This window comes from Eptatretus burgeri, chromosome 1, assembly GCF_056783735.1.
Source record: "Eptatretus burgeri isolate ZD-2024b chromosome 1, Ebu_testis_v1, whole genome shotgun sequence".
In the NCBI taxonomy this organism is placed as follows: Eukaryota; Metazoa; Chordata; class Myxini; order Myxiniformes; family Myxinidae; genus Eptatretus; species Eptatretus burgeri.
The window spans coordinates 91637372-91655728 of NC_140961.1; the positions used below are offsets into that span (position 1 = coordinate 91637372).

General features: G+C 43.0%; 1 protein-coding gene and 2 long non-coding RNA genes across 4 annotated transcripts in view; 1 reads left to right on the forward strand and 2 right to left on the reverse strand.

Moving 5' to 3' along the window:
* Window positions 1–18357, reverse strand: part of LOC147034943 (extracellular calcium-sensing receptor-like) — a gene marked incomplete at its 5' end in the record, with an annotated part of 379428 nt that overhangs the window by 315431 nt on the left and 45640 nt on the right. The window lies entirely within an intron of this gene.
* LOC147034945 (uncharacterized) overlaps window positions 1–18357 on the reverse strand; it is a 116716-nt gene that overhangs the window by 67460 nt on the left and 30899 nt on the right. The window lies entirely within an intron of this gene.
* Window positions 1–18357, forward strand: part of LOC147034946 (uncharacterized) — a 44107-nt gene that overhangs the window by 14684 nt on the left and 11066 nt on the right. The window contains exon 2 of the long non-coding RNA XR_015060832.1: window positions 855–1004. This is a non-coding gene — a long non-coding RNA (uncharacterized LOC147034946). The remainder of the gene's footprint in view (window positions 1–854; window positions 1005–18357) is intronic.

Sequence of the window (18357 nt, forward strand, 5' to 3'; positions counted from 1 at the left end):
CTCTTGTAAATGTTGAAACGTTGAGTGCAGAAGTGTTTGCTTCAAGGGGTTTCAACACAAATGATAAAGTTGTCTTTTCCTTTCTGAATTCCTGAAATCTCCCTGTGAAGGCTTCTTGCATTGAAACTATCACAATTTTTAGGTTCTTCGTGTCAAATTCATCGTTTGTCTCCTCTTTGAAATGTTTCAGTGATGGGAAATGAGCAGCAAACCTATCTCCATGTCTCTCACAAACAATGCTAGTTTCCGCTCAAATGATAGCATCTCTTCTGAAAGCAAGTGAGCTGTGTTTCCCTTTCCTTACAGATTTCTGCTCAGGCCATTTAAAAGTGAGGCGAAATCCACCATGATGTGAAATCTCTGTTGCCACTGAGGATCAGTAATATAAGCTCTACATATTCACCACCCTTTTCCTGCATAAACACGTTCACCTCTTTCAGACAGGCTGCAAAACGTTCAAGCCCTCTTCCCCTGGAAAGCCCTCATACCTCTGTTGTGCAGAAGAAGGTCCAAATATTAACAGTTGACTTCTTCAAGAAGTTCACAGAACTGTAATTAGTTCAACCCTTTTGCCATTATTTTGTTGACAATTTGTATAACCAGGGTCATCACTTCTGTGGTCTTCGGTGGAAACGTTTTTGCAGAGTGATTCTTGATGAATGATGCAGTGAAACGATTGAAAATTATGATCCAGTGTTTTTTGCAACACAGTAACAAACACCTTATGTGCCCCTTTAATATTTGGTGCCCCACAGTCACAACTGAGATGATATGACCGGTGCTTATTTATTTCGTCTTACGGCAGTCAACAGTAATTGACAAAATATCTTCTCCCCTTGTTTTGGCCTTTGAAGGGCAGCAATTCAATCAGCTACTCTTAGGGTCCTTCGGAATTCATATACACACCGAGAAGAGCAACCTGTGCAATGTCGTCAACATCACACTACTCGTCGCAAGCGATGGAGAAGCCCGGAGCTGAATTATTGTCCTTAATTTGCTGACTGGTAATGTCTGTTGCCATTTTTACTGTTCTGTCCCTCACCGTCTTTGCAGACAATGGCATGTCTCTAACTTTTTTGAACAATTTCGTTTTTGTTTTTGAAATCATTGTAAAGTTGCTCTGATACTTTGGTAAAGCACTATTTTATATATTCACCATCTGTGAATGGCTTTCCTCATTTCACAATCACTTGAGATGCCACATAACTAGCAGTAGTTGTGCTACTCGGTGATTTCATCCATATAGTGAATGTGTTCTTACTTTGGTCTGCTATGTGCTTCAACTCCTCTATGGCTCTCGTTTTGGCATCTACTACTGGAAACTTTTCGGTAAATGTTGTGTGTTTTTTTAGAAAATACCTCTTGAGATTGGATTTTTTTATTATTGAAGAATTTCTCATGGAAAATGAGACATAAAGGGAGTGCAGCCAAACTTGATGTGGATGCGAAGGATTCAGTCCATTCATTTTGAAATTCTCTCTTTTACCCTTCGATTTTCCTATTCTTTGAAGCAATTTTACAATTGACCTTCACAGTACCACTAATGAATGCTGAAAACTTCTGTTTCCAGAAGATAATAAAAAGACTAAAAACGCTGATGCTGTATCAGTATAATCAATTCAGTTCAGATATGGATCAACAAGTCACACACACACACACACACACACACACACACACACACACACACACACACACACACACACACACACACACACACACACACACACACACACACACACACACACACACACACACACACACACACACACACACACACACACACACACACACACACACACACACCTCAAGAATGAAGTGAAAATATCTTGGAAGAGAAGAGTACTGAAGCTGAAGAGTACGAATTGTAATTGCAGCAATGGGAATGATAAAGAAGAAGCTCACAAAGATCCCACAAACCATCCCTGGGAATATCACCACAACCGAATTACAGTTGGAGACTGTGAGGGGCTTAGTGACAATCCTGAAAAGATCCCTTGGAATAAAACTGGGAGAACAAAAAAACTTCACAACTTGGTCCATGAATCACGGTCTTTCACCGAAATGGAGCTGGATACTCCGAGTCTTGGGAGGACTCTGTTCTACCTTCTGAAACTCGAATTATGGAGATAGCAATCAACGAGACACACACACACACACACACACACACACACACACACACACACACACACACACACACACACACACCGTTTCTTGGATGTGAGAGTCTCATTCCGGATCCCTCGTGAACATCCCTCATAACTCGCAAGTCCAGCCTCCAAGTGAAAATCCTTGGAGTCTATGATATGACAACCAATCCTTTGTATCGGCACAATTGCCACAACAAAAATAATGAACAAAAATTCACCATTTTAACGCCTATTTTAACAATTGTAAATACAATGATGCAGTGCACGTGTCATTTCGTTTTGTTAGTTGGTACTCCAAGATAGCGGACAGCAAATGTGGTGATGTCACATGCACGTGCACCCTCTATTGAATGGGGAGTTATCAAAACAACATAGAAGTTGTTCATGACTAGATTTTCACTTACCTGCCCAGTGAGGATCAGGTCATTGCTAACTTTTTATCAGGGGGGTTTGAATGGTAAACTGAGGATGCGAAACTGGTTGAAGTAATAATATTGCCAACAAGATGGTGGAAATAACTGTGTAATGGAGAGCAGTCTGTACCCGGAGCACAATGTGTTCTTCAGAAAATGTCAAATTGTCAAGAAACCCAGGAGAATTGTGGATTTAACAACAGCAATAACAACATTAACATATTTGATTATTAGGTTTTCATATGCCATTTCCAATTTGTTTATATGATGTGTCCATCATAAGTTGTAAAATTTCAAAGTTGCACAATGATTTGCACAATATTGATTACTTTCTCATTTTCAACACTGACATGCAATTCTTCTGCAATTTTACACATACAAATCATGAGATACTCCAAAATTAGTTGTTAAACACAGTTAATGTTTGCTTGAGGGACATTATTTGGTTAAATTTGAGAATAATCAAAATCATTCACCAACCTTGAATATATTGCACCATTTAAACATACATCTCTTTGAAAGACGTACATCACAAAATTGTGCAGTGTGGGTCATATTCATTTTCACTGGACGCATGCGTGAGTACTCCTTCAAAAATAACTTTAAAATACTCCCCTGTTCCACAGCACATAACAAAGTTGACTGAAATCTGGCTTTTACCCAAAATACTTTCATAAATTCCGATTTCATTATGCCTGTAAAAATGTCTCACTGCATTGACTAATGCTACACAATATTTTGGGTTTAACTGAATATTTTTTCGCATTTTACAAAAGGTTCACGTAATTCTTCAACACCCTTCTTTTACAGTGAGTAAAAAAAAAAAAAATTCAAATAGCAAGATTCCATTCACTGTCAAACAAAATACACAACCACACGGACACACAAGTATGTACAGGATATCATAATGGGGTGATTGTATCACAATTGTTTATTTGATTTACATTGCATACATATGTTTATATTTCACATTCTCGCACAAGTCAAACCGAATATGAAGATTGCATAATCACCTGGGGGAAGTGAAATAAACCAAAGGTAGTACTCAACAGCTTGATAAGTTTTGAAACAAATGGACCAATAACTACTTTTGGTAAACAAATTTCTTCAGTCTTTGAAACCAAATCAATAACATTTTCTAAGAACAAGAGACCATGTTGTGTCACTTTAGGAATTGCAAAACAAGAATCATATATATCATAACCTAATGTTATGTTTGGAAGTATTGTATCATTTTTGTTTATCTATAATCGCAAACACCATCGTCATGGCCCATTGTCGTCATTGTGGGCATAACCTGCAATGAAATGCTTGGTTGACAATTTTTTTCACTTTACATATGTATATATGTACACACACACACACACACACACACACACACACACACACACACACACAGAATCTCCATCTTAGTTTGTTTGACATTGCTTGACAATATCTTGAATCTTTATTTATTTTATACGTACTCACTGTAAATGCAATATAGATAAAATTAACGGTTTAAGCAGTGATAATTCAATGCTACATTTTACCTTTTACATTGAGTAATTATTTTGGTGGTTCATCAAAAAATTGCAACATTAATCATACATCAACAGAAGACAATTATTAATTCCAAATACTTCCAAAAAAATACATATTAATCAAAGGGTCTTGCATTGTGCAGGAAAGTTTGATATGATATCCTTTGAGAGAAGAATGTTCTTTTACTTCAGAATTGTGAATTGGAAAAAATCCACCTATAATAACATTGCCTCTGGAAGAAAGGTTATTGATTCCTTTTCTGGTTGGAGGGTTGCAAGCTTTCCCACAGACAGTAAGCATGTTGGCAAATAAGAAGAAAACAAATATCATCACAATAAACTCTCACTTCCTTGTTAAATAAACAACTGTTAAACAGTATATTATATTATTTTTGTTTCCCAGACAGAAGGAACAAGCTCCAGTATACACTGATATACTTTCCTTTTTTCTGAAAATGAATCTTAAAAGATACACAAATTAAAGACATTACATTTTATAAGTTTCATTTATACCCAACTCCACATAAACTAACTCGCCTGTATAATTTTGTCATTAATTTGAACAAGATAATTTGCTATTTTCATTATTTTTCATAATTGTGAATTTAACAATTGTTTTTATTCTTCAAGTTTTCCAAAAATATTTCATGTCTGCTGTGTATTAATAATGTCCAATTACCATTTGTTGAGATAATATTTTTTATCAACATGCCTTGACTGAAGATAAGTGCAGAATGATTTGTATTCCAGGAAAATGGAGTGTTTTGCCAACGTTTCTTTTCAATCAAAGAAAACACTTTTGAATAATCTTTTCCTCACTATTTCCAAAACAAGATATATGTGTAGCATTAGTTTATATAAAGTACGATTTCTTTTCTGTGATGATTGTCGATAATTGTAATGCATGTTTTTACAGGCAAAAGCATTCCAATCGTATTATGACAGTAACTATAAAGTACTCTAACTTCCTACAGTTTAAATATTGTAGTTTTACTGTGGTACATTTTATAGTTATACAGCATTAACTATACAGTACTATACTGTATTACAGACATGTATCCCTGTGTCGTAAGAGGCGACCAGGGTTGCGTCAGGAAGGGCATCCGGCATAAAACATGTGCCAAATCACTATGCGGATCATACGGATGATCCGCTGTGGCGACCCCTAATGGGAGCAGCCGAAAGAAGAAGAAGAATACTGTAATACAGACATACTGCAGTACAATTCTTTGCCTCTAGTTATTGACTGGTAATTTAAAGAAAAATTAGTTGGACTTCCTTTCTACTTTTTATCATCTACTAGCAGTAAAGCCCGGCGTTGCTCGGGATTTCTTGCAAATTTCCTGAATAGCTGCTGAAAGCCACAATAAGCGTAGCTCCACCACTAAACAGTTAAACACTTACTACCTCATAATTGACGGCCCTAAACCGCGTAAAGACTTTTTGATCCGGACCTGTATGGTACCGTAGAAAACGTTGGGTGAAATGATGTATTGACAGGTGGATAAAAGTTGGAAGTAACATGCAAAAGATGAGTTAGGTTTTCAGAACGGCGGAATTGTTCTCTTGGTGAACTTGCAACTGAGAGGACATTCTGATTCTGGACGGCTGTTTGATGGGCACCTGAAATAGCGAAAGATTTGAAGGTGAAATAAATTCTACCGTACTATGATTCTTTTATGGTTAAATGCATACCTGTATGGGTCCACCGAGGGCCGTAAATGGAAGAAGCGTTTAGGCGAGTACTTCCAGGCAAAATGGGAGTTGGCTAGAAGTCGCAGTGAGTCCTTTCACACAAGACGAAGTTGCGCTGCACCTTGGAAAGCCGTGGGGAGGACCATAGTGCCTGACATAAGTCATAGCATCCTTCGTACATTCATGAATGTCTCGCGGACTACCCGTAAAGGTTGACGAAAGGATGCAAACAGTGCCTAAGTTTCGAGGGTCGACGTCGTTCCTTACACCATCACAAAAATGGAAGTAGGAGTCTGAGCGCAACTGTTTTTTATTGAGTTTGATACAACACAATCTCTCCGATTCCATTTTGGCAGCCATATCAACTGCAAATTGATGAAATAGATCGCGCGACCTGTGAAGAGGGTTGAAATTGGTAGCCCTTGTCATGAAGCGGTAGGCGTAGTATGCCATGCATGACACATTTTTTTGATGTTGAGACAGTTGGATCACTTGGTTCAACCTGAGGAATTCCGAAGCGATATCCGTCTGCACCGCAAGGGAATAGGAGCGGATATTTTAGGGCGTCATATGACCGGTGTGTTTCCTTGATTCGTTGAAGACAGCTATTACGACTGTGCAAAACAATGTCCCGCTTTTTACGCTGGTCCCCATGGAGGAGTATGGCGACCTCGTTATATGAAGGGGCATTGTATTGGCGGGCGTGCTCCCCCGCAGGCCTCTTATCCGCGTAAATGACAACAGAAAAAGTGGGGAATGGGGCTGAATCTAAGATGCACTTAAAACTCCGAACGTAATTATTTTTCTTGTGCAGCATGCGTTGCAAGATAAGCAGCACATCCCTGTCTAAGGTGTCATGTTCTTCGTCATCCTCAGGTGGAGGGAAAATATCAATTCGTGCATCGGCTTGTCTGTTGTAGTCAGCAATGAAGTAAATCTGCAAAAACGAAGATTTACAGTTTTGCGAAGGGAGCAACGACCCGATTAAATGGTAAACCTGACCCTGAACTTTGAACGTAGGCATCCAACTCCCTTCCCTAACAACATGCACCCCGAAAGAGGTCATTTGGAAGGCACTGTTATATTTCCTGATGAGCTTAAGGAAACTATCTGAAGTCAATGAAGACTCTGCAAGCAGGTCCCTTCAAGGCTGTGGCGGTTCCTCAAGTGGAGGTAGACTGACCTTACCGTTGGAAGAGCACATCCCTGGCGACTCCCCACCCCACTTCAGGGCACGACAAAATTGGCAGGTGAAGCGCATCTCACCAATTTGTATGTCACCATGCATGGAATAGTTAATTTCAGCCTCGTACTGAAAAGCTTTTCGAAACCAAAACTGTTTGTTTGGGCACGTGATGCCACGGATGTTGTCCCGCCGTTGACTATTACTGTCTAACCTTGCGCGTCGCTCTTGTGGAGTCTCAGTAGACCTAGAAAGAGCTGTTCCAGAAGCGTTCCTGGAAAGACGAACCGCCTGCTGTTCATCGCCCTCTGAAGCCCTGGAAGCAGCTGTTGCAGTAGCGTTCCTGGAACGCTGAACCGATCGCTGCTCAATACCCTCTCGAGCCCTGGAAGCAGCTGTTGCAGCAGCGTTCCTGGAAAGGCGAACCGCCCGCTGTTCATCGCCCTCCGAAGCCCTGATTTCCGCTGCGCGCAGAGCATTCTATGAAAGTCGGGCGGTAGTTTCCTCGAGCGACTCGTTTGCCTAAGAAACCCTTAGAGTCGTGGCTAACGCTGTCCGACGCCCAAGACAAACCCTCTTTTTCGGTGGCATTATCGAAAAAGGTAAACCGAGATTGAAGAGAACTACGGTTTTTGGAACAAAAAAAATTGTAGGGTAGAGTACGACTTAGACTGGTAGATTTGTAAGTTGGGGTTTATATCGAAAAAACAATATGTAAAAAAGGGGGAGTGGTTAAACGCAAAAGTAATAACTCACGAATAGGAAGTGTAATGTTAGTGTAACCGAACGGCGTTTGAAAATCAGCCGAGCTCAGGATTGTTCCTCCGAACGTTTAAGAAACGACGTCAGAACGGGAAACAGCAGAAGCACAATCACAGGAAAAAAGGATAATCGGTAGTCCACAGCACTAAAGATGTGACCGGACAATAGCGGAACAGGAGAAAATGTGACACGTTTTTCCTCGGCATACCACGACCAATGACAAATGAGTTGCATCCCAAACCACACGTGAGTGGTCGGTGCAAAAGTAAAGCTAAGGGCAATGATCTTGAGCAACCAATAGGACACGCGCGATGAGGTCATGCACAAAAAGCTTGCACGCGTGCATGGCATGAACTGCATGCACTGGATCGATTTCGTCATCTTAACGTTAATTCGCGTTAATTAACTGCATGCACGGGATCGATTTCGTCATCTTAACATTGATTAACACCTTAAATTTCTCGCATGCACCACAAGCACAATACACAAATGCAGGGTATGCAGCAGAAAAGGTAGTGAGGGCAAGCATTTAAAAAGAAATTGCGTTTAAGCTTATTTGGGGAGTCGAGTGGGAAGTGCAAGAATGAAATTAATTATCGATTTGTTCTGCAATCAGGGATTTTTCGGCAGTGGTGTAGCGGAGGAAAACGGCGCCCGGGGCAAAGTGGAAATTTGCATCCCCCGTAGGCCTCAAAGTTGAGTGGATTTGAATGGAAAATCCCATAAGGGATATCGATTTATCGATTTATCGATTTTTTTCGAATAATCGGAAGTGTTATGGAAAAAATTTGTAGCTCATGACCTAAATTGGACCAATAGCCAGAATCGTACCGAATTTGAATGGAACCGGTCGGAGTTTGTGGAAATGCGTAACGACCATACACATCCTCAGTTTTATAGATATAGATTATTGAAAAAGGTAAACCGAGATTGAAAAGAACTACGGTTTTTGGAACAAAAAAAATTGTAGGGTAGAGTACGACTTAGACGGGTAAATTTGTAAGTTGGGGTTTATATCGAAAAAACAATACGTAAAAAAAGGGAAGTGGTTAAACGCAAAAGTAATAACTCATGGATAGGAAGTGTAATGTTAGTGTAACCGAACGGCATTTGAAAATCAGCCAAGCTCAGGATTGTTCCTCCGAACGTTTGAAGAAATGACGTCAGACCAGGAAACAGCAGAAGCACAATCACAGGAAAAAAGTATAATCGGTAGTCCACAGCACTAAATATGCGACTGTACAATAGCGGAACAGGAGAAAATGTGACACGTTTTTCCTCGGCATAGCCCGACCAATGACAAATGAGTTGCATCCCAAACCACACTTGAGTGGTCGGTGCAAAAGTAAAACTAAGGGCAATGATCTTGAGCAACCAATAGAACATGCACAATGAGGTCATGCACAAAAAGCTTGCACGCGTGCACGGCGTGAACTGCATGCACTGGATCGATTTCGTCATCTTAACGTTAATTAACACCTTAAATTTCTCGCATGCACCACAAGCACAATACACAAATGCAGTGTATGCAGCAGAAAAGGCAGGGAGAGCGAGCAATTAAAAAGAAATTGCATTTAAGCTTATTTTGGGAGTCGAGTGGGAAGTGCAAGAATGAAATTAATTTTCGATTTTTTTCTGCAATCAGGGATTTTTCAGCAGTGGCGTAGTGGAGGTAAACGGCGCCCGGGGCAAAGTGGAAATTTGCGGCCCCCGTAGGCCTTAAAGTTGAGTGGATTTGAATGGAAAATCCCATAAGGGATATCGATTTATCGATTTCTTTTGAATATCGGAAGTGTTATGGAAAAAACTTATAGCCCATGACCTAAGTTGGACCAAAAGCCATAATCGTACCGAATTTGAATGGAATCGATTGGAGTTTGTGGAAATGCATAACGACCATACACACACACACACACACACACACACACACACACACACACACACACACACACACACACACACACACACACACACACACACACACACACACACACACACACACATCCTCAGTTTTATAGATATAGATGTAAAATGGCAACACATTTCACTTCACTACAATACAACTACAAATTGCTACAGTACCACTGTAGTGAAAAATTAGTTAACCAAAGTACCACTACAGTCTTACTTCACCTCACTTCAGTATTTTTTTTCACCACTTTAAACCTTTTCTGGCACCTCCCTCCACCCTTCACCCTCTAGCCCTCCTTCTCCCATCATTTAACCACCAATTAATTATCAATGACACTATAGTTAATGTATACTGCAGTCATCTGTCTATGACAGTAATGAAAGAGTTCATAAAACACGATTCCCAGCACAGCATTACTTAAATATCACTGCAATTTAATAAAATAATGATTTTAATGATTGTTAAAAAATATCCGAAATTTAAGGCAATTGAAGTGGTCCAAAAGCAATCACAAACACCGCTCTCATCCGTGACCCCCCAAAAATACATTGAAATGCAATGCTGAAAACTGGTCGTTTTTGGAAGTACAGTATTATGAAAGGCAATTTGTGTTCTACATTCTTCAATATATAATTCCATTAAAAAATAGGGATTGTAAAAGTCGTATAAATAAATTAATTCTGGGTTTTACCACCATTTTCTGCAGGTTTAATTCATCATGCTATCGGACACATTACATTAGTTATTCATGCCTGCTGTATGTGTCCATTAAGGCATTCGTAAAAACAGTAAGTTTCCTGTTTGAAGCGATTTTGAATTTTGTTTGACTGCCAGGCAGGCAGACAGAGGAGAAAGTATTATCTCACTCCGATTTGTACATGTGCTGAAGTGATACGTGTCAAGGTGAATGAGATAATAATGGACAAACACAGACAGAGTCTCTGAATGGTTTACTTCCGAGTCAGGGAGTCACAAAGAAGTCCGCCAAAGGAACGACATTCAGCTATGTAAAAAGGTGCATAACAGCCACATTCAAATAGTTTCTTGGTATCAATACATGCCCCCCTTTTTCAATAAAACGTCAATATTCCCCAACTTTGCAACAGATAAGTATTTTAAAATTCTTCTCAGAATTTCTTCTGCAAAGATTTCATCAACAATAAAAGTTCAAAACTTACAGAGAAAACTTCATTTATCAAAACTGGAAACTGACACATCACATGAGTTATCATTTCCTTGAGCAAATAAGTAAAAAAGGAAATAAAATGTCATAGCCCCCATTCTTTTCGTAATTTTGCTGCATTGAGTTAAAGGGCTAACCCATATTTATGTACACCTAAAATGGCTGCCAGTCTATCAGTCGGCCATCTTTGTTCAGGTCGTGAAATAAATTGAGCACATGTCTGCCATCATGTAATGTGCTTGTGCCAAGTTTGAACAAAATCAGACAATGCATGTCTGAGAAATTGTTGGGGACACATTTAAGTAACAAAATGCCCACCACTCGGCCATCTTGGAGCTGATCTCGTAAAATATTATGTACTTATCGGTGTCAAGTTTGAACACATCGGGAAATGCATGTCCAATAAATAATTATAAAGGACGTTTTCAACATCGGGTGTTTTTTTTACAACTAAAATCACCACCTGTCTACCAGTCGGCTATCTTTGATCAGATCATAAAATAAAGTTAGACACAAGTGTTTGTGTGGTTGTGGTTTGTGGTTATCACTGTTGTGTACTGTGGTTTTCCAAAGTTTGAACAAAATTAGACCATTCATGTCAAAGAAATGGTTGAGGACATGTTTAAGTAACAAAATGGCTGCCAATCGGCCAGCTTCAATCTGATATCGAAAAAAAAAATGAAGTCCACATGTATGCCCACATTATTTATTTGTGTGCCAAGTTTGAACAACATCGGTAAAGGCATGTACGAGAAATGGTTGAGGACATGTTCAACATCGAGTTTTTTACAACTAAAATGGCCACTAGTCGGCCATCTTGGATCTGATGTGGAAAAAAAATGACATGCATATGCATTCCCTTTGTGTTGTCTTTGTGCCTAGAAAGAATAAAATTGGTTCAGACATATCTGAGATATGTTTGCGGATGTACATATGCAGGCACGTGCATACGCACGGATATGAAAATTGAGACCAAATCCATGAGCCCACGTTTCGGACTAAGTCCAATGGGGGCTAAAAAACATATTGTCACTGTTCTCAATTGCTATGACATTGCTCCTTACTTTGAGGAAGAAAACTAAAATTTATTCCTCAGTTGGCATATCTGCCGGATTACGGCTGAGTAGACCCAATCTGGTGGTCGTACTGTGTCATTCTGGGTTCAGACTGGTCTGCGTTGGCACGAGTCTGTCATGAGCTGAGTCTTGGTCAAAATCGTGAATTTTACCTTTTTAAGACATGTTCGGCTGCACTTTCACATGGTCTAATCATTGCCTCCTGTAGTTTATCTATCCACAAATTTAGCGGGCTTCACTGTGTCTTTGAATTGGATACACCTAGGCTTTGCAATGCTAGCTTGTGCATTGGGTGCAGTGCGAGTGCTACTCTGGCCAGATACTTCATGCAGATGTGCTCTGTTTCATCACAGTGTGATCCCATTAGGCAAGATAACTTCATAGAATGTTGGCTCTTGTTGCACCCTGGTTTATTCACCTGGAAACCAGGTTTTGGTTGAGTGATCGAGAATTCTGACTTTCTGTCTAACATCCATATTTGGAAGATTTGGACCAGCATGCTCGTCATAAGCATGCTTCATTTTGTCTCCCCTTTCCTTGAGTCATCTGAAGTTTCTGCAGATCCCTGCAGTGTGTCATATGCGTTGTTTGTCGGTGGGGTAGTGCAGACTGGTCTACCGAACACGATTTCAGCTTACGCAGATAGTTTTGTGTCAGTAGGTATAACTTGCAAATTGAGCATAGCTCTGTAGATATGTTGGCCAGACTCGTGGCATTTCTTCCACACTGATTGACTCTCCAGACCATTCATTCTGCTAATCCATTGGAGCAAGGATATTGGGGTGAAGGAGTTGTGTGATTGGTGGACCAATTGGCTCACATATCATTGTATGCTTTCCCAATGAATTCGGGACCATTGTCACATACTATCTCCACAGGCTCTTCGAGAAGACCGAATGTTAATGCGCTGATTTGTGCAACTGATACGCTTGAGGTGCTGTTTCACTTGTGAATGATCAAATATTTGGAGTGTAGTCCACAATGATGAATGTCTTCCTCATTCACCTCAAACAGGTCAGTTCCCAGCCTGGTCCAGGTCGTGATGGGTATTTTGTGAGGCTCAAGTGGTTATTTCTACTGTGGAGTCTGTCTTTCTTGGCAAACTTGGCATATCCCAACAAACATAGCAATGTCTTCATTGATTTTTGGCCAGTATACAGAATTATGAGTCAGACGTCTGGTCTTTTCCACTCTGAGGTGTCCCAGGTGAAGATGGCCGAGTATGTCAGCACACATTGACTCAGGTATGAGGACTTGTCTTCCCTTGATGATGACACCACCAAAAACTCCGAGTTCATCTCTGGATGGCAAATATGGTCAAATGTCTCATGCATGTTCCTTTTATTCCAGCAGAAAAGTGAAATGTATGAAGGTATGCACATTATAAATGCATGAAATTGGGCAGGTGACAAGGACATGTCCGGAGTAAGAAAACTGGCAAAAGGGCCATTGCAAATTTGCTCCACAATGGCTGTGACAACCACTTTTCCAAACAGGTGAGAACACACCTTGTGAAGTACTTCCAGGTGTTATGATAATGTAATAAAATGAGGATAATCAAAGTATTATGTGTTGTTTTCCCATATGTATGCATGTTTGTATGTATGTATGTATGTATGTATGTATGTATGTACGGCTTGGAATTATGCTAACTTACATACTGTTTATTCTGCCTGCAAGTTCTGACCCTGGCTCATTTGCTCTGTCAATCTACATTGTGAACTCTGATGTTGGTCCAACATTTAATTCGTGTTTGGTGGTGATCAAACTATATATTATGGCAAACAATGGTGAAGGTACACATGATCATGGATCCTCAGCAGCCTGCAGTGACATCCAGTAGAGCATGTCCAATAGACTGGTAAAGAACAGGTAAAGAACAAGTCTGAAGATGACAATGGTTCACGAGCGGTATTTGACGATGTAGATTGTTTCAGAAGTTAAGGATGAGACAATGTGATAATTTTTGACCAACTTATAAAAATGACCTACATGATGTGGTACGGGTGACAGGTTATTCGCTGCAAAATGTCGAAAACCCGGTTTCGTTCAACAACTTTCAAAATTTGACCTTTGCATAACATTTTAAGGTCACAAAACAATGTTGTTTACAACCTTAACTAATATTTACACTAACCATGGCCCAGGACCTGTCATTTGTGGAAGGAAGAAAAAGTCATTGCAGATGAACACTTTGCGGCTCGAATCGGGTCTCTGGCACAGGGAATGGACGGGTGCAAAACACAATGTATGGGCTGCACAATGCAGTCCCCTGCTGTGGCTGCCTGCAGGGCAGTCCTTGCAAAACACTCTGGAAGATGGTCCTGGCGCACATGGATGGATGGTGAACACAGGGGCAATGCAAAAAGGGCTAGCAGGCATGGGGTCATGGCAGAGGCAGGCAAACAAGGCATGGCAAGGCAATGCGAACCAGGAAATGCAGCACAAGCAGGCCGGCATGTGAAGCTGGCTGGCCTCTGGTCTGGTCCTGTCAGGTTTGTGGAGGGAGTGCGGTGGTGCCGGCCAGTCTGGAAATGGGCTCGGACCTAACCTACTGTCTCCAACCCACCCCCCAACCTATCGCCTTTGCCTGTCTCTGCCCATACCCACTCCCTTAGTTTGCAACAATAAACACAAAATTTAGCCCCTTTTTATTTTTTTATTTCTTATAATTGCTTGTCCCCAACCCTCCTACTGTCTTTGTCCAGCTAACCTATCCTGTCAACCTAGCCTACTCCCAACCCCTAAAATCCTTTTTGGAGGGGAATAAGGAAGAGACTAGTGTCCTGCCTCGAGGCCCAACAAAGCCTCAGAATAACCTCCCACATAATTCAGCCATCTTACCAAGGTGGGTCCAGCGGCCTACGGAGAGCGAAGGGATGGATGGTGCGAAGGCGTACATTTCCTAACTATCCCAGCATTTATTAACTTTGAACTACTACGGGGCTTTTCCATACGCCTGTCACTTTAAATTACTGGTTCCACAAACCACGATTCCCGTCGCCCTTGTTGGTGTCCCGATATAAATTTGGGCCGAGCCCTCAAATTTTCACTCGTGCTTTTGCACAATTTCATGGCTGGGCAGCGTGGCTCACTTGGCAGGGATTTCCCTCCTGCTGAACTCTGACTATGGCACCCCCGGGCCCTGAGGCTTTCTCCGAGCCTACCTGCTCCCTATGAACGTGGGGGGTTGCCCTTCCCGGCATTGCCCCCCTCCGATGCCCACGTGGCATTTTTGGCGCTACGGGTCCCATTCTGTGGGTTGCCCATGCCCACTACATTATCCCGGTCCCTTGGACCCTTCGCCTACTCTCGCCGACTAGTCCGGTGCCCGGGGTGCCCTCTACTGGATATTCACCTTTCAACTGCCACGTTCCCAGCCGGTCCATGGACTCCTGCACCCTTCAAAAGGTATCGTGCCTTCTTCCCAGACCAACAACAAAACGACCTCCTTTTGGTTAATTTGGCTAACCCACTAACTAACATTACGCTGACCCCAGGGTCACTTGGGTGAGATTCACTCCTCCCCCCACTTATTCATTCGCACCATGCATTCTACATTCACTCCACTCACACACTTGGGCCCGCTGACCCACATTCACTCATTATGCATTTTTCACTCTTTCCATTTACTCCACACTCTTCCTATGTTCCCCTAACAATACAATCTTGTGATCCCCGTCATCCCTTAAACTAATGCACATTCCTTTTTAACTCTACGTAGCTAACCTACATCCCCACTACACATTCCATGTCAGTTCATGTCTCCCAATCCATGTCCCATTCTAAATCTAACTTCCCACGAACTGGTTGCATGAGCCCCATGGAGGATGGCTCATGCCCCCATGAGGCCGGTCTAACTAAGCTAAACCCATTCCGCTAACTAATGCTCATATGCCCAAACAGGATGTCCACCACATCCCTGCCGGGCCGTGTACTTGGAGCGAGGGGTTTTTTTTTTGCACCGCCAAGGCGGCGGTCTACGGCTCACTCACTCATCCCTTCTGTCGGGCGATACGTGCAGCCATGTCGTCGCCCTGCGCATCGCAATCAGCACTCACTTTCAAGGGTCCGCCATGCGAGCCAACGCACGCCGCTCACATGTTACTCGCGCCGCAAGGTCCCTGGTGACGTCACTCGCACACCGAAACTGTGCAGTTTCCCATGCAGGCCAGCCCAAGCGTATTGCCCCAGGAACCCACTCTGTGCATTCCGTGAACAGAACATGTGGCAAGCAGCCCATGGAGCTTCGCACATGTGCTCGCATGCGGACCCGTCTGTTCCAAATTCAAACCACACTCGCTTACATTTTCGCTGTCCACGTGGCCTGCTCGTGTCTGACATGGAACATTTCCCGGCCGAATCACAAAGATGCACGCATGCGGGCCATGCGCGAAACGCGCCATGGACCTCGTACGTGCCATCGCGCGAACCCGGCGCGGTAGAAAATTTAACCCTCTGCGGCCTTCCAGGCTCGCTACACGTGTCTCCCGTCTGGATCCATCCGATATCCATTTCCACGCATGCACTCAAACATGCCATGACACGAGCCTTCTGCCCACCTTTTGACACGCATTTCAACACACCTGCACCACTCACACGCTCCACCACACACTCCGGGACAATCACATCGGGGGTGGGAGTCCGCACAAGGGATCCCGAAGCCTCTCCTCCCCCCAAACTCTGCATGGACCCGTTCGCATCACACACCCGCTCAACCTCGTATGGCCCGACCGGACTCACCTGGTCGCAGTCCACTTTGAGGGAGCATACCGTCTCCCTCTGTTCCTGAGGGAGGCTATCCTGATGCTCGCACCGGGTCCTGAAACATTCCCCATGCTCATTGTCCCCTCCTATAAACTCTATGTGTGTGCGCTCGTCTTTAGTTTCATTCAATTTTGTTCTCTATTTGTTCCCCCTCTATTTGTTCTATCCCCGTCACCTCGTTTATTATTTCCGTTAATTCCTGGCTCGTCGTCTCTGTTAATTTCTCCGTCTCCGTCACCGCGTTGAATATTTCCGTTACCTCCTGGCTTTTTGTCTCTTTTATTTCCTGCGTCTCCGTCACCTCCTTTAATTCTTCCGTCGTCCCCTCGTGTCCGAGTTTTTTAGTTTCTGTGATAATTGTGGTGGCGTCTCTCGTCATCTCAACCTCACCCGTATCCATTGCGGGCCAACAAACCTCCACACTCCTCATCGACTCGCTCGTTTCCCCATGTGCAGGCACCCTCATGCCTCTTACGCTCGCCTGCAGGCTTAACCCCATGCTCTGCATTTCCCCTTGCTGTGTTCGCATATCACCCCCCAGTGCCTGCATGTTCGCCTCCATTTAGTTTCCCATCGCATCCATTTTGTTATCCATACGTTTTTCCATTATTTGTGCATTGCGTGCGTTCGCATCCATTTTTTTTCCTTCATTTCCATCAACATTTCCATCAACATTTCCCCGAACCGGTTCATGTCAAACGACCGTGATGAAGCCGATTCACCTTGGTCGGGCGCAGATCCACCAGGAGTCGAGGGGGAATTTGGCGGGGGGGGGGGGAGGGTGTCATACGTCCTCCTGCCGCGCTCATTACTTTGGGTTCCGGTCACGGGAAAAGTTCCTGCATGGGGGTGGTGTCCTGGCCCATGGGTTCCTCTAACACTACACTACTACCCACCTGCCCCAGCTCATCTTGGTTCGCCATGTTGCGTTCCGGGAAATAAATTTCACTCGCTCGCAATTTGGGGGAACGGGGGGGGGGGTTTGCTCCCCACACCCCTGATCTGAATCCCGTGAATTTCGTGGAGGCGGAGGGGTTCGAACCCCGCTCCAAAAAACACCAATTGTTGTGGGGCCGGGTCTCGGTGGTGAGCATGACCGCTAGAGGGAGCATTAGAGTCGGCTCCACTAAACACCCGGAATTTAGGTCGTACCTTTCAGATAAATGCGAAAGGTCACGGGTCCCTTATCGGACCAAAGATCGCCAATAGGTCGACCACGTGGGTAGGGTCAATTGCCAATTTCAATATACCTAAATACCCATGTCATCCAAACTACTGGGGAAATTCACCCTCGGCAGGATCTGCGCGATCCGGGCCTGTACCGAGCCGGATCCGTGTCGTACCCCGAGCGGAGAGTACCAGAATCCTGCCGGGCCAATTGCATGATTACGGCAACAATGAGGCCTCCCAATTCCCATTCACAGTGCAGCAAACCAATGATAGAAAGGACCAGGATGAGCTGGGACATTAAACAAAAGGGGATTTATTTACAATGGGGGGAAGGAATACACAAAGAGCAGAGTTATCCGAATAAGAAATGTAAATAATGTACAATAAGCAAAAGAAAGCACTGACACAATTCTACTTGAAGACAGGGCCCAGACACACACACACACACACACACACACACACACACACACACACACACACACACACACACACACACACACACACACACACACACACACACACCTAG